General features: G+C 35.4%; 1 protein-coding gene and 1 non-coding gene across 2 annotated transcripts in view; both read right to left on the bottom strand.

Annotated features, from left to right (window-relative positions):
• Positions 1-17,311, bottom strand: part of HTR2C (5-hydroxytryptamine receptor 2C) — a 307,873-nt gene that overhangs the window by 81,482 nt on the left and 209,080 nt on the right. The window lies entirely within an intron of this gene.
• On the bottom strand, positions 4,423-4,531 carry MIR448 (microRNA mir-448). The gene has a single exon (NR_033092.1). It is a non-coding gene; the product is annotated as a microRNA mir-448 (primary transcript).

The following is a 17,311-nucleotide window of genomic DNA, read 5'->3' as shown; positions in this document are numbered from 1 at the left end:
ATAACTGATGTCTTTAAGTTAATATATATGAAAAGATGAACAAGCTGAAAAAGATTTAAAAGTTCCCCCAATTCATTTCATAAAACAATCTAATGTCAATATCAAAACCTACAAAACACTGAAAAAATGAGATTAAAGACAAATAGCATTCATTGATATAGATTCAAAGACACAAAGAAAATATTAAGCAACAGAATCCAGCAAAGTATCAAAGGAACAATGCATCATGGGAACATAAAAATTGTTCCAGGAACGCAAGGGTACTTCAGTATCATAAAAATCTGTGGAAATAACCCCTTGTACTACATGTGTAAAAAAATGTTCTGATCGTTTAATAGATATTGAAGCATAATTTGATAAAATACAGAAGCCATTCCTAATTAAAACTTTAATTATATAGGGATAAAAGGAATCTCCTTAAATTTGAGGAAAAAACCAACAACAACTATTATAAAAAATAATTTGTAAGTACATTTCAATTACATTAAATTCAAAAATTCGACAGCACAGAAATTTACAGACAAAGACTTCAAAGCAGCTACCATCACCATGCTCAATGAAGGAAGGTTGGATGCTCTTGAAATAGACAGAAAGAGGACTTCTCAAATAACTAGAACTGATAAAAAGAACCAAATGAAGAGTTTAGAGCTGAAAAAAAATAGGGTATCTGAAAGAAAAAAAATCACTGGATGGGCTCAATACAATGCCAGATGAAGAATCATTAAAACTGAATGTAAATCAATAAAAATTATCCAAACTGAACAAGAGTGAGAAAAAAATTGAAAATAAATGAACCTAGCAGGGACCTATGGAACAATATGTATATATCTAACATTCATGCCATTGGAACCTGAAAAGGAGAGGAGAAAGAATGATACAGAAAAAAAATATTTGAAGAAATAATGGTCTAAAACATTCAAATTTGATGAAAAATAAATTTACAGATTTAAGAAGTTCTGCAAAACCCAAATGATTGAACTCAAAGAAAATCATGCCTAGCCACATCATAATCTGGTGGAAACAAAAGATAAAGAAAAAAAATCTTGAAGCAGCTGAGAAAAAGGACTCTTTACATATAGGAGAGCAATGATTTGAACAACTTCAGAACTTTCATCAGAATTCATGGAGGCCAGAAGGCAGTCTAATCACCAACAGGAATTCTATATCCAGTGAAAATATCTTCAAAAAAATGAAGGTGAAATAAAGAGATTTTCATATAAGGGGAAACTAAGGAACTGACTACCAGGTGACTTTCTCTAAAAAATGTTAAAGTATGTTCTTCAGAAAGAAAGAAATTATATTAGAAGAAAACTTATCAACTTTAGGAATAAATGGAAAGCAACAGAAATGGTAAATAATCTGGGAAAATATAACAGATTTTTTAAAATTGTAAGTCTTTAAAATAGATGTGAGCATCAAAAAATTATGTCATTGTCTGAGAAGGTTCTTAATGTACATAGACGTACTCCATAGTATAACTAAAACAAAAAGGGGGAGAATAAAGGGACCCGTATTGCTATAAGGTTTTTATATTCACTTGAAGTGATAAGATACTAACTACAAGGAAATTGTGAAGCATTAGGTACATATATTTTAATCTAGAGAGCAATCTTCATAAGAAGCTGTACAAAGAAATATAGTCAGAAACACAATAGATCAAAAAATGGAATACTAAAATACAATGTACAAATCCTAAAATAATTCAGAAATAGGAAAAAATAAATGAAAAAGAGAAGAGATAAATAGAAACAAAATAATAGACATAATTCCAAACAAAGCAAAAATTGCATTAAATGTAAATAATATAAAGTATAAATTGCATCAACTTAAGAAGATAGCCATGTTGGATTAAAAACAACACAAATAAACGACCCTATTATATGCTGCCTATAATAGATCTTATAAGTTTAAATATAATGATATAAATAGATACACAGTAAAAGGGTGGAAAAAGATATATCATGCAAACACTAATCAAAGGAATACTGGAGTTGCTACATTAATACCAGACAGAGTAAATTTCAGATTAAGGAATATTAATAGGGACATCAGAGACCATTTCATAATGATAGAGTATCAATTCTTCAAGGGAATATAACAATCCCAAACATTTATGCACCTAATAACAGAACTTCAAATTTCATGAAGGAAAAAAATGATAGAAAAGAAAGAAGTAAAAAATACAATCACAATTATATGTTGAGATTTCAACATCCCTTCCCCAGTAATTGACAGAACAAGTAGACAGAAAATTACTGACGATATAAAAGACTCGAACAGCACCAACAATGAATTTGACCAAATTGACATTTACAAAACACTGTACCCAACAATAGAAGAATACACTTTTTTTCAAGAACTCATGGAAAATTGACCAGGAGAGACCATATCCTGGGTCATAAAACAGATCTTAAGAAATTAAAATGATTGATATCATACAATGCATGTTCTCTGACCATAACAGAATTAATCTAAAAACCAGTAACAAAAAGATGTGTTGAAAAAGTCCAAGTATTTGGAAATTAAACACAGTTCTACATAATCCATGTCTCAAAGAGGAAGACAAATTAGAAAATAATTTGAACTAAATGAAAATTAAAACATATCAAAATTTGTGTGATGGTGCTAAAGCACTACTAAGGGGGAAATTTCTAACATTAATGGTTTATTTTAGAATAGAAGAAAATCTCAAATCCATGATCTAAGCTTCCATATTCTAGACAAAAGTTCTAATCCATAATCTAGTCCAAAGTTCTAGTCAAAGAAAGGCAAATTAAATCCAAGTATCAGAAGAAAGGAAGTAATAAATATAAAAGCAGAAATCAATGAAATAGAGGAAAGATAATAATAGAGAAAATTTAATGAAATGAAATGCTGGTTTTTTGAAAAGATCAGTAAAATTGATAAACTTCTAGACAGACTGAGGAAGAAATAAAAGTAGAAGACACAAATGACCAATATCAGTGGTGAAAGAAGAAATATCTCTCAGACTCCACAGACAATTATAAGGGAATGCTATAAACAACAGTTTGCCCATAATTTGCACGGGATTTTTAGGTCCTTAGACACGAAACCACAAATTTTCTGAACGACGCACTCAGTCCTGAATTCCAGTGGAGAGTCTGCGTTACTGAGGCAAGAAAAAGGATACAAATGCTCTAAATCCCCAACCCTGAGTCAGCCTTTTCCTTAGTGTAAGATTGGCCCACTTGCCACCAACTAAAGAGAGCCAAAGCCAGGACAGCTGAGGGGAAACTTAACCTAGAATTGCACGCATATCGAATAAACCCTTTGTAGAACTACAGTCTTTTGAGATGGCCTGGTAACTCAGCTCTTGACTTAGAGTCTGTGGAAAACTCAATAGCATCAGTCAAGCTGGTGGTGGTGATAGAACCGATTGTCCGCCAGCAGCATCTCCTATAGATCAGTAATTCCCTTATACAGGTCCATAGTGAAATTTTCAGCATTCTATGGTGAAAACTGGAAAATTAAGTATAAGATTGGTTTTTTGATAAAACTATATTCCATTTAAATGGCTTATTTTTTTTCCTGAGATTATGTTCTCCCTATAGAATCCAAAAGTAGAAGAGTCCAGCCCATAGGATTGCCTGAGTTTTGCTTTACTACTTTGTTGCTGCCCCCATGTTTTTGAGAGCTCAGCCCTGCTCTTGATATTTCCTAACACCTTGCCTTTGACAAAGTTTGCGGGATATGACTGGATACTGCATCTGACGTCAATTATATCTTCTAAATGTTTGGCGGGGGCACGCCGCTAACTTTCTCCCTTGGAATCACACCCACTCCCCTGTAACTTGATTTTCCCCTGATATTAGACTGTGTTTCTACCCACTTGAACTTGATTTACAATTATTGGGTCTTCTATGGGCTATTGGTCCCAAATTGTTTCCTTCTGACACTGAGACATTTTTTTTTTTTTAATTTACTGTTTTACCTTGACCCTCAGACATGAAATTCTGGGCTGCTTTTCAGGCTATATCCTTTGCTTCCTTCTACAAGTAGAAATTGGACTCTTTCTCATAGCTACTATGCCTCTGGGCATCCTAAATAAATATGCCCAGCTACTAAATTCCCCTACCGTGGTGTAGTGCTGAGAGTAGGAGGTGCAATTCTCAAGGCATTATCTGTATGGCTGGTGAAGTTGCTGGCAACTCTGCAGGTCCTTCAGCTGGCTAATACGGTTCAATACATCCTGACTGGCCATGAGCTTACAGATGCACTCGCATACCCACTCCTCTTACGAGCCAAGGTCATAGCACTCAGCACTCTATCCTCTAGTAAATACATTTGTTACATACACAGAGTGCCTTTCTAGTGATGTAGGTCAGCATCCGTATTTCCTTGACATGCAGACTTTATGGTTCTTCAGCAAGGCAGAGTAGTGTTTCTGGAATCTGTCCTGATGAAGCGGGCGGGGAGATGGGACATCCTACATATGCAACCAGCCAGCCCCCTCTTAGTATAAAATGGGGATTTCCTGGCAGCACTATGCAGGATGTTCAACCTCCCCGCCCATGTGAAGGTTAACTGCTGCACCATGAAGTTCCAGTTTCTGTCGAAGGGCTTGCTGTTGATTGATGCTTCTCTGTGTGAACGATTTCATGAAGGTCTCTTCCAACCTGGTCTTCTGTTCCTGATGGACTTGCTGTGATTACTAATGGCTGAAATAATCTAGAAGTCTGGTAACTAATAATCCACCTCATACTCAAACTTAAACCCCACATCTCTAACAATATAAATTCTCAACTTGAAAAGAGAAAATCCTTCTGACACAGGTTCCAAGCTATATCACGAGATACAACCAATCTCCAGTTCCACTCCCAATTTAGTCAACCCGTATTAAATAATATAAACCTTTACATAATATAAGCCTCTCTAAATAATATAGACAGAGACTTCTTAAACTACAATAGAGGCACTTCTATTGCTGGAAGACCCTAAATGGGCTGCATACAATTTTTTGACCAAGCTACCCCAGTTGAAATCACCTATCTCATATGTATCACAACTTATTTGCCAAAAACGCATGTCTAGAGGCATTGTCCTGAGACTTGATGGTCTGTGGCTGTGCAATCTGACCACCGCATTCTGAACTGAATAAAGAAACTTAGCTATGGACGGATTCTGCCAGCCTTGTTCTTTCAGCTGAGCAAATTCTGCATTACATACTTGCCCATCTCAAGCCTCTTAGCTCTGAGAACTTTACCTGTAAAACTTGTGAAACTGCGGTGCCACCGGGAACTGACAGCTGAAAGGTTCAATATGATGTACAATATCTTTTGAAAAACACCCTGGATTTGCTCCCCTGCAATAGTCCCACCACCTGTCTACCCTGGAGCTTTTCATATGATTTGCGATTGAGCTAGTTCCTTTCAAGCTGACCTCAAGTCTTTCCCTATGGGTATATGGTAAAGATTTCCATTTCTCTGTTGATATTTTCTTAACAAAATGGAAGACTCAACAATTTTATGGATCTTGGGTAGAGGGAAAAGGAGAAGGACAAAGAAGAAATTATGAATATTTTCCTGGTGCTCTCTGCCTAACCAAGTATACATTAATGAGAACTTCTGCTATGTGTACTATTGTGGCTCTACCTTGTCAGTAGTGGGGGAAAAGAAATGATGCAGGCAAGGGAATAAGATATAATTGTGGCTTTAACTTTATGCTTCTAGATATTCTGGTTTTGATTTTGGCTTCATTTTATTACATTAAGCACACTCTTAATTTGGTACTTTATTTTCAAAAGAAAAAAAAGCCTATTTGACTATGTCATTGATGCAAGGTGATTTCTAAGTCAATAGGACAAAATAAATTTTTAAAAAGTGTATCTAGTATTCATAATTGATCAAGTCTTGACAATACTAGCAGGAGTAAAATTTGCTGACTCTCCTAGGTACTTGAATGGCAACTCTGGCATTCTAATGTTCACAAATACCACAGTAAACTGGAAAATGTTCTTTTGAATAATGCTTTTTTACAGCGATCCTTTAAATCCCCAATAATGTATCCATAAATACTAAAATGCACATTTTGTTAAAGATTAGTATTCTAAATAATGAATAACATCCTTGACCAAGTAATTCATCATTAGAAATTTTTAGATCAATGTTTCTAACTTCTTCGGTTGTTATTGATTAATTTGCCATGGAACTTACCTTGTTGTATACCTTATTTTCTACAATACATTTTAAGCTGAGCATACAGAACATAACGTATTTATATATCAATATTTACCAATCTATTCAAGTCTAAATTAATTGCTGCTGATACTGGTGTCAACAACATGCTGTCAGGTCCCAGGCAGATTTCTTAAAGCATCCGGTAGCAATCATAATTTTAGGTCATTCAAAGTACCGCTAGGTCAAAGAGACACCATCTACAGTCTTAGATCACCCTGATAACTACTGTTTGTGAACTTGTAACATGTACTCACATCTGCTTTCTTTAGTTAGTGATCCTCTTGATTACTGGCATCATCCCCCAAGGTTTGAAATACATCTCTAAGTGTTCTCCAGGTGTTTGACCTTGAATGCCCCCATCATCTCCCTTCTTTTACGTCTTAGATTGAAACCAGTGCTTATTTACTCCTTTCATAGGCCCAATTTTCAAACATCCCCACATCCCAAGTGTCACTGATGCTTTACACTTTTTATTTATTCTTTATTCAAACAGTTCACTCTGCAGAATAATAATAGATTAAAAGTGACTCTGGGGGCTGGCCCCGTGGCCGAGTGGTTAAGTTCGCGTGCTCCACTTCGGCGGCCCAGGGTTTCATCAGTTGGGATCCTGAGCATGGACATGGCACCGCTCATCAAGTCATGCTGAGGTGGTGTCCCCCATGGCCCAACCAGAGCCACTCACAGCTAGAATACACGACTATGTAGTGGGGCGCTTTGGGGAGAAGAAGAAGGGGGAAAAATGCTTACAAAAAAATGCGCCCATGAAATTTTACTTTTTTGTTATATTTGATAGACTTATTTACTTTCTATTGAAGTATGGTTGAGGACTATGAAACTTAACTGAGTGCACAGAAACTCCTTCTAAAGCTTCTAAAGGAGACCAGAAAATAATATTTACTTACAGTTTCATAGATAAGAATAAATTATATTATACATATCATTTATATGTGTTTGCATATATATATGACTTACAAAGTTGTAGTTTACAATGAAATTATTGCCATTTAACAGTATTTCCCTAAAACTTTTACAAGTTTGCTTAAAAAGAAAACAGTGACAATGTGTTTCAGGAGCTAAGTATTGAAGTTAACTACTATATTGTATAACAAAAATGTTCTTTACAGAGTAATACATTACTCAAATTGTTGGTATAATAGAAAAATATTGAAATAAGTTTTAGAATAACTAGTGTATTTTATTACTTTATGGGTATATTCTCTTCCTTGTTTCAAAATAAGTTTAAGGTGTTTTACCCATGTGTCATTGATTTAACGTATTTAATAAATATTCAGTTCTTAATACGTACTAGGCAGAGGAAGATAATGATTCAGAAGGCAAGCATTATACTTGTTCTGTTGATTTTATAGTATAGTGAGGAGTATCATATGATAGAAAACTAAATAAATGAACTGGTCAAAAGAAAAGCACACATGGAGTCGAAGGGCATTTTTCCCCCACATTCAGCAATTAACAGAGAGAGAAGAAAACCAAAGGAAAACCAAAACAAATTGAAAAGAGTAAACAAGTAAAAACTTGGGATTTTCGAACTGTATCTTAGACCAGAGAATGGCAAATATTTTCTGTCAAGGGCCAAATAATATATTTTTGAGTCTTTGCAACTACCTAACTCTACTGTTGTAGGGTGAAAGAAGGCAAAAACAATCCTTAAAAGAATGGGTGTGGCTGTATTCCAATAAAACCACTTAGCCAAACAGGTAGCCAGCAGGATTTGGCCGGTGGACCACACTTAGTGGACCCCTGGCCTCGAGGGCTAGGAAGGGTGAAACTGAGATATGGTTTAGGATTGATGGAGACGATTCAGTATCATCTTCAATGCTGCTGCTTGGGGTTATCATGGAGAGAGGTAACTCTGTATATATTAGCGTGAACTTGGGGATTGAAAAAATAATCCAGGCACACAAGAAGATTTCTGCTTTAGCTGCATAAGATAAGCATATTAGTAAGGATCGTCATTAGATTTCTTGAAGGATATTACTATTCAAAAGAGAAAGGAAGTTAAACAGTATTTCACCCAAGTCAGTGAGAAAATTTCATGGTGAATTTGAACATGTGAAGTTCAATTTCATTAGGTACTAAGATCTTCTATTTTTATTAATCAAAGACCTTGAATTCAAATAAACATAACAAACTCATAAGCCTGTACCCTTCACCAGTAGCTCTTGATGAGGTTGAGGAAGTTCTCTTCTATTCCTAGTTTGTTGTTTTTATCATAGAAACGGGTTGGATTTTGATAAATGCTTTTTTGTGTCTATTGAGCTAGTCAGGTAGTTTTTGTATCCCTTTATTCTACTAATAAGGTATATTATATTCACTGATTTTCATATGTTGAACCAACTTTGCATTTCTGGGATAATACCTGCTTTCTTGGTGTTCAATCCTTTTTTATATATTGCTGGATTCCCTTTGCTAACATTTTCTTGAGGATATTTGCATCTATATTCATAAGGGATATTGGTCTGTAGTTTGTTTTTCTTGTGATGTCTTTGTCTGGTTTTGGTATGAGGATAATACCAGTCTCATAAAGTGAATTGGGAAAAATTACTCTCTCTTTTATTTTTTGGAAGAGTTTTTGAAGGATTGGTGTTAATTCTTCTGGGGAACCACTAGACAAGCCAAATAATGACAATTCTCTGAAAATGAGGTTCTGAAGGAGCTCCACACTCACCGGATTGTTGCAAGCCTTTAGTGAATTTCCAGAGTCCTGGATTAGTTAATTTGGACAATTTTTATAAATTTTCTTGTTGCTTTTAAGAAAGAGAGAATTTTGGAAGTCCTTAGTCCACCCTTTTGGCTGATGTCCACAATGTAATTTTTGTGTTATGAACACATCTTAAAATTTTGTAATCTCACAGAGTTTAGAAATTGCATTTATAGAAAGTTTTGCACACTGAAACCACATTACTAATACCAAGAATGGAAATGGTGATTTTGAATAGAAGTATGAATGAGAATATGGAGATATTATGTTTGTATTCATTTCCCAGTATCTAGGGGGTGCATTATACACTGTTCTAAATAAACCTAGAAGTATATTTTATAATACAGAATTTTAACTTATCAATAATTGTCTCAAATATTTTAGGCTAGTAATTTATCTTTTTTTTTTTTTTGAGGAAGATTAGCCCTGAGATAACTACTGCCAATCCTCCTCTTTTGGCTGAGAAGACTGGCCCTGAGCTAACATTCGTGCCCATCTTCCTCTACTTTACATGTGGGACGCCTACCACAGCATGGCGTGCCAAGTGATGCCATGTCCACACCCAGGATCCGAACCGGCGAACCCCGGGCCGCCAAAGCAGAACATGCACACTTAACCACTGCACCACCGGGCTGGCCCCGTTATTTATCTTTTAATTTTGCTTATGTTTATTTTTTGCTGCAGTTATTTTATCCCTACTTCACATTTTAAAAGAAAATGTTGTCATAGTCAGAAGTTTTATAATTATGTGTAGCCAAATCTGTCAGTCTTCTCAATTGTGTAATCATCTATAGTTTCTTTATCTTAGATATTGGGTAAATATTCAATAGTTGGGTAAATTTCCTGTTGAATTTCTTCTTGTTTTTCTTTGGAGAGGTTTTAGATAGTCAACTTTGAATCTTCCTAGAGTTTTGAGTGTGAAATGAGGTGAGAACCTAATTTTATCCAACATATTTTCTTCTATCTTTGATTTTGCTGCCTCATTTATCATAAATAGTATGACCTATTGCTGTACTTTTTTTCTCTTATGGTTTTATTGGTTTAATTCTACACCCACACATTACTATTATACTGGCTGTTGGCTTAGAATATATTAAAAAATGGCTTTTCACTTCCCATCTTTGAAAAGCATTTATTAGGAATGTGCATTGAAGTTTATTAAACGATTTTCCACCTCTACTAGGATGAACGATAGCTGATTGTGTTTAATTTATTGCAATATTATATTTACATATTTCATAATATAATGAAAAATATTTAAATTCATGAAATGAAAAGAAACCAGCATTAGTTAAGTATATTTTTTTGCGGGAAACTTTACATCAATTATGTCATTTGTTTCTCACAACAACCTTATAAGTAGTTACAGATGAAAACAAAACAAAACAAAAAGACCCTGAGGCTTGGTGACGTTAATGCTCAAAGTGATGCAGTTGCTAATTTGGATTTGAATATATATATATATACATATATATATATATATATGTATATATATATATATCAAAAGCTGTGATTCCACCCTGTTTATTCAAGTTGTCCTGGATTTTATTTAGAATTTTTCTATATTAGTAACCAGGAATTCACTGTACAATGGAGAAACAAATATACAAACGTTTCAGTTCAATGCCATGCAGAGGTAGTACACATGATGTTCTGGGAATGCTGAGTATGATATACTTAACTCTCTCCAGGTTTATGAGATAAGGCTTCTCAGAGAAGACCGGAGAGGGAAGAAAGTAAAGTTTGGCGGAAGCAAGAGATTTGGAGAAAGTGTCAAGGAGATCAGCAATGCTGTCATAGAACACAGTATCTGTGAATGAGAGTTAAAGAGCTGGAAGGAAGAGCTTTATATTGAGAAGTAGGAAGTTGATTATAAAGGTGGAGCAGTTCTTAACTTCTGACCCATTATAAGAGTAGCCATAAAAATCATGAGACTCTGAATTTCCAAGAAGGTTGTGCTTTAAAAAATGTTTATTAATACATTATTTGGCATATACTCCTGCTATATAGTATCTTATACTTTCTCTACTGCTAATTTTTTAGGTTAATGCAGATTTTCTCATCTTCCAGCTTCCCTTGTCCTATCAATAAGTTAGAAACCATGGCTGGGAGTGAGTCAAGATCTCCTTTCACCACTTCCGCATCCTAATTGAGGAGAGAGAACTTAAGCCAAACTTTTGTATTGTTTCTAATTCTAGTTATATTATTGTAGCTTTTATAAACATTAAAAAATTCTGCCATGCATTCAATACTCCTTATTAATTTCTGGTAGGGTTTCGATTTATTTTTGTTTGATTTTACAGGACTTGTGTGAAATGCTAAGAGCAGTCTCCAGCACTTTTACCCATTCTGTTACTTTAAGATAAACTGAAAGCTATTCTTTTAATTTTAGCGTGTGATTGAGGGAAGGTATAAAGGAGAAAGGCGTGCCTACTTGCCTAAGTAGCAATATCTCTTTCAGGTCATCATCTAAATATCTCTTTAGCCCTTTTAAACATAACAAATTGATTTTGAAAGGAGATAGAATGAAAATTTATAGACTGAAATAGGGCACTGCTCTCAGGTAAAAGCAGATAGAGAGGAAAAAGTCAGAGAAAAAGCACTGTACTAGTTAAATATTCTCTGGAAAACTTGCCAAGGATAAATACAACTTTATTTTAGTAAGGGAAAGAAATGCTTACAAAACAGAATACGATTTATCATATAATTTGCTTTGTGGAACTTGATAGATAAACACAGGTTTTCTTTCAGCCAATAATTTGAACAACGCATGGCTTCAGTTTGGATCAGGAGGATTTATGTTTTGTTATTATTTTGTCATTCTATTAATAATTGCATAACATTATAGGCGTTGATTATCTAATATTGCTTTATATTCTTAGTACTCAAGTTACTCCCTACTAAATAATCATATAAAATGGTCTGTTGTCCTACAAATTCTTAACACTGGCTAGGTACACACTAGGTATAGTTTTAGGTTCCACAACTTCACAGGAAAGTCCCTAAGACGATTATAAGCATTATGAAAATAAATCTATAGGATTTCATTAAGTAGCAAATGTTGCTTAGCTTTCAGAGAAATACAACATTAATGACGACTTGCAAGTATTCTTGCACAGATATTTCCTCATTCCATCAAGTATAAAGCCTGAGTAAACAGGTCATAACTATGTTATGAAGAATTAGGTTACTCTGAGATCTGATATCTGCTTTCTACTTCAATCTCATCTCTAGCTATTTTTCCCTTTTCATTTCCACATACCTTTGCACGCTTTGACTTTTTTTGCCTAGAATGACCTCTGTAAAATATTCCTTCTTCAGATGCCTTTCCTGGTCTACCAGGCAAACTCCTACCCATAATTAAAGACCCAGCTCAGACAGTACTTCGTCTGGGAAGCCCTTTCTAAAACTGCACATCCAGAGTTAATTACTCCTTGCTATATCTTCCCATAGTACTGTGAGTATATCTGTATCCTTATCCCTCCTAGAACACTAAACTTCTTGAGGTTATAGCCTGTCTTAGTACTGTGTAATGTTTCACACAACTCCTTTAATAACATGGATGCCAGTCTTTACATGTTCTGTGGTGTCACAATTCCCCAGGTTATTATTAGTATTATTATTATTGGCATAATCAGCCACACCCAGACTCTGGACAAATGAGAGACAGACCTAGCAGTGTATTAGGAGCTACTAACAACCAACTCTTGTCCTCTGTGGCCAGGCTGCTTAGCAGCTGGTCTCACTGCATAGGTTCCTGGTACCTAGATTTTCCAGCATCCTTGTACAGAAAGAGATCTTTGGCTGATTAGAGACATAACTTGTCATTCTTTCTGAAAGCAGAATATCTACTTTTGATCTTCCATATCTCATCTCATCTCATCTCAGGTCTAGATTCCTCTGCATTAAAATCTTCTCTTCTGTTGTACTTTCTCTCAAGACTGAATATCAACACTATTGGAAACATCTGATGAGACATCACAAACAACTTCCTTATACTGTCCATATACTCCATGTCTGAACTGTAGTTTGGTACCTTAGGCTCATGAATTTGGATTCAATTTGCTGAACCAGTTTCCAAAATGGGGATAGCATTTTCTGCTCAACTATTTTATCCTACCCTGGAAGAAATTTACGAAGGCTATTAATGGGCCTCCTCCACCAAATTGTCATCAAGAGTTATTTCTTCAGTATGTTTCTGACATTATTTAATCATCAAGAGTGTAGTTTTAAATGTTTGCATGCATTAATAAAGGAGACTGAAATATATTTTGAATGTATATGATTTTTTGGGGGTAGATTTTCATCTGCAGGGTGGCGTGACTGTTTTTATGAATGTAAACAATTTAATTAGATGAAACTATAAAGTCTTTTTTGACTTCATAAGCCTAAAGTATACTTTTTAAAAATTAACTAATCATAAACAAATATTAAAGGACCTTTTGTCTGGTAAAAATATTCAAATACTTGCTAAACTATTCCATGTTTTTACTTTTATTTAACAAAATATCCACTAGTTATCATAATAATTCAATTTATAAACTGATATTACTCAGGAAGATTGGAAATCAGTATCAGCTACTTCAGTTCACTAAGGTTATTTAGGCTTAACAAGATGGCATTTTCATCATTCTCTTTAAACATATTGTGGATCTGTCTAAGCTACTGGAGAATGTTTTCATAGAATATGGCCTGGTTTTCATAACGTGGGTTTGTTAAGTCTATAACCCATGGAAGGGATTGGGAACAAAATTGGGGTAACCGAGGAAGGAGCCACAGAGTTTTGGGGTATCTACCACTCTAGATAATTCTTTCTATGGAAAATCAATTTAAGTGAGTAAATAACCATTCACAGTTTAGTAAGGGACAGAAGAGAAAGTAATGGGACTAAAAATATCTCAAAAATTGTGGCTGCATAAAGCAATAGGAAAAATTGACGCTAAGAAGAAATGGTTGTTTTACCATGAGGAAACTTGAATGTTTGAAGCATGAACAGGTGGTTGTTATGGATGACTAATGAAAGCACATGCTGGAAACAAGTAGTAGCTTGGCAGATAGCAAAAACTCTCCCATGAAGGAGTCTCCTGCAATAACTCCTCTATCTTCCATTAAGACTATGCATTTAGAAATTTACTGACACAAAACATTTAGCCTTGGTGGGAAAACTGCAGATTTAATATGCTAATATATTTCTCAGTGAATTAAATCTTTGCAATGAGTGCCTGCAATGGGAACGTATTACCATGATCCTTGTCTTTTCCATAAGGCAGATATTGCCATGATTAAAGGGAGGAGAAATTTCATGTAAAAGTAAAGAGGAAATACGTAAGGGTTCCCCCGATATGAGTGTTCCTATGTATATGTGACATATATATGTTCTTTGAACGTTTTACTATATTACTACTGTCATATACTTAGATTTTTGTCATATACTATTTAGATTTTTTTATCCAAAGACTTTAAAGCATTATATAAACATTAGCATGTCAATCTTTTAAAAAAACATGTAGAGTGGGGTCTGGGGGAAATTATGAAATGAGAAAATCTGTCTTTGGGCACTTTCTTCACTTTCAAACCTCTTTCTCCCATTAATAGTATCCATAATTTAATAAAACATTTTGAATTAAAATTAAGTTTCTATGATCGGAACTGTAGAGAATGACAGGTGATAGGAAAATATTTTGGCTGGTGTGGAAAGACAAAGCAACTTTAGCAGTGTCCCGCAAAGGACATCTGATCAGAGGCTTACTCAGAATTTCTAAGAATTCCCAGGCTTCCTAGAACATACTTAGCGATTCTATCTAAGAAACAAGCAGTTCATTAGTCAGACTATGCCACGCTTTTTCTATTTTATTCATTAATATTCTATATAATGTACTATAAAATGTTTATATAAATTGGTTTTAAAAATCAAAAACTATAAATTTTAGCTGGACTATCATCATATGATCACTTTGTGGTGAGGTGTAGGAATTTTTATAGATTTTTTTTATGTGATGAAAGTCTTGCTTCAAAATTGAAATTGAAGACATGAAATGACAAAAGAAAAGGTGTTGAGACAGGTACAGGGTTGCAGTAATGGACAGACAGTGGAACTTACAAGAGAAGGCCCTGAGTCCCGGTCAAGGGGACAACAAAGGCTAACTTGGGAATGGAGCTGTGTGTCTACAGCTTGAGGAACAGATGAATCATGTGCCAAAGTTTGAGAATCAGGTAGGTAGGGAGCAAAAGAAAAAAAGACAAGCAGAAATGGCTAGAAAGTAAATTGGAGCAACTGTGGTGCCTCATGGGACACGCTAGGACAAATATAACAGTAAAAAGCCTCCTTTAACCCATTGATATCTCTGGTGAATCCCAGTTTCTGTCTTGTCTGTTTCCTGTAGATTAAATGAACTATTTGGCTGCATTCCTAACTTTCAACCTTTATGTTTTGTTCCCTGGATCCTGATCAGCTTTTTTTCCTTTTTTGTGGCTTGGCTTTTTGACAGATAAGCTTTCCTCTTGGCATAAAAATATTCATAAAATCTGAAGATAAAGGGCTTAAAGTGTAAGAAAAGCTTATGGCCTGGATTTTAGATTTGGCTGTCATCAACAGATGGTAGCTGCAAACATGAGAGTGGACATATTGCCTAGGGAAAGAATATAGGGGAAGCAGACTTTCTACCTGAAATTTATGTTACTGCAACAAGTCCCTGGAAATGCCAGCTGAAGGCTTTCAAGGGACCACTAGCACAGGACGCTACCAGCAAAAGACTAGATTACTTGTCATTTAAAGATACTTAGAATTAATCAGCATTCTACAGTCTTCTGGTGTAAGCAATCATGTAAAAAGTCGACAACATTTTGCTTTTCTCCTTCTAAAAAGTAAATTACAGAAGTTTACTCCAGAATCCACATATTAAAGCTGAAGGGTTCTAAATTGTTGTTTTATTCCTTTTGATTGCTTTAATGTCTCTACTATTGTAAAATTTTGCAAAAACAGAAAGTAATTATATGAAATTTTAACATTACATCATTTTGGAACCACTTATTTCTTAATGATTTTCATTATCTCAACAACCTTATATAAAGTAGAAGAATATTATTCTTAAATTGAGAACTTTACTGTTCAGCAACATTTAATTGCTAGCTAAGCATTGTACAGCTTCTTCTCAACTATACCACAGTGGGATGAACGTGGACTTTGAAAGTAGGCAAACCCGAGTTTCAGATATAGTATCATTAACTTAGGTGTCACCACCTCCATGAAGCCATTCTTGAAACTCTTCCCCCTCCCTCATTAGTTACTTTCGTTTTGTGTTCACAAGATACTCTGACACAGATCTGACTTTGCAATTATGCCACATTGTACTAAAATTACCAGTCACTGTGTCAGTTTCCCCCATTACAACTGCTACAGGCAAAGGAGAGTGTTTACTCAACACAGAGCCCAGCACATTTTAGGTACTCCTTTTAATGTTAGAAAAGACAGATGCATAGACAGTATTTAAGTGGCTTGATTTATCTTTTTTTAAAAGGAAGAATGAAAAGAGAAAGATGATAACATTTTTTTCAGATACATGGATAAAAAGAACCTAAGCATAGTGTGTCAGTAAAATAAGACCACAGAATGTGAAACTAAAGGCATCATCCTGAGCAAAACTTGATGAAGCAAGTAGGGCCCTCATGCTGAAATGTTCTGATTGTCATCACACACTATATAACAGCTTGGGTTTGGTTAGGTAGACAGAGGACTTTCTAGCAATTAACTTGGTTCTTTGGAAATTTTGTTGTTAGTGCCGAGGAGTTGATTCTGACGCCTAGTGACCTTCTGTACAGCACAAAGGAACCCTGCTTGGTCTTTTTGTGCCATCCTCTTATCTTCCAGCACTACATTAGACAATGTTCCAACGCTATTCACAGGGTTTTCATGGCCAATTTTTTCGGAAGTGAGTGGCCAGTTCCCACTTCCTAGTCTGTCTTAGTCTGGAAGCTCTGCTGAAACCTGTCCACGATGAGTGATCTTGCTGGTATTTGAAATACCATGGCATGGCTTTCAGCATCACAGTGACATGCCGCCGCCACAGTACGACAATCGACAGACAGACGGGTGGTATGGTTCCCTAACTTGGAAACAAACCCAGGGCGTGGTGGTGAGAGCACCAAGTCTTAACCACTAGACCACTAGGGCTGACCTCTTTGAAAATATTGAAGGGGGCCGGCCCGTGGCTGAGTGGTTAAGTTTGTGTGCTCCACTTCGGCGACCCGGGGTTGCGACGGTTCAGATCCTGGGTGCGGACATGGCACTGCTCATCAGTCCACGCTGAGACAGCATCCCACATGCCACAACTAGAAGGACCCACAACTAAAAATATGCAACTATGTACTGGCAGGCTTTGGGGAGAAAAAGGAAAAA

This window comes from Equus caballus, chromosome X (assembly GCF_041296265.1).
Source record: "Equus caballus isolate H_3958 breed thoroughbred chromosome X, TB-T2T, whole genome shotgun sequence".
NCBI classification, from domain to species: domain Eukaryota; kingdom Metazoa; phylum Chordata; class Mammalia; order Perissodactyla; family Equidae; genus Equus; species Equus caballus.
The sequence above is the reverse complement of the archived record's forward strand: the minus strand, read 5'-3'. Positions and strand labels throughout refer to the sequence as shown.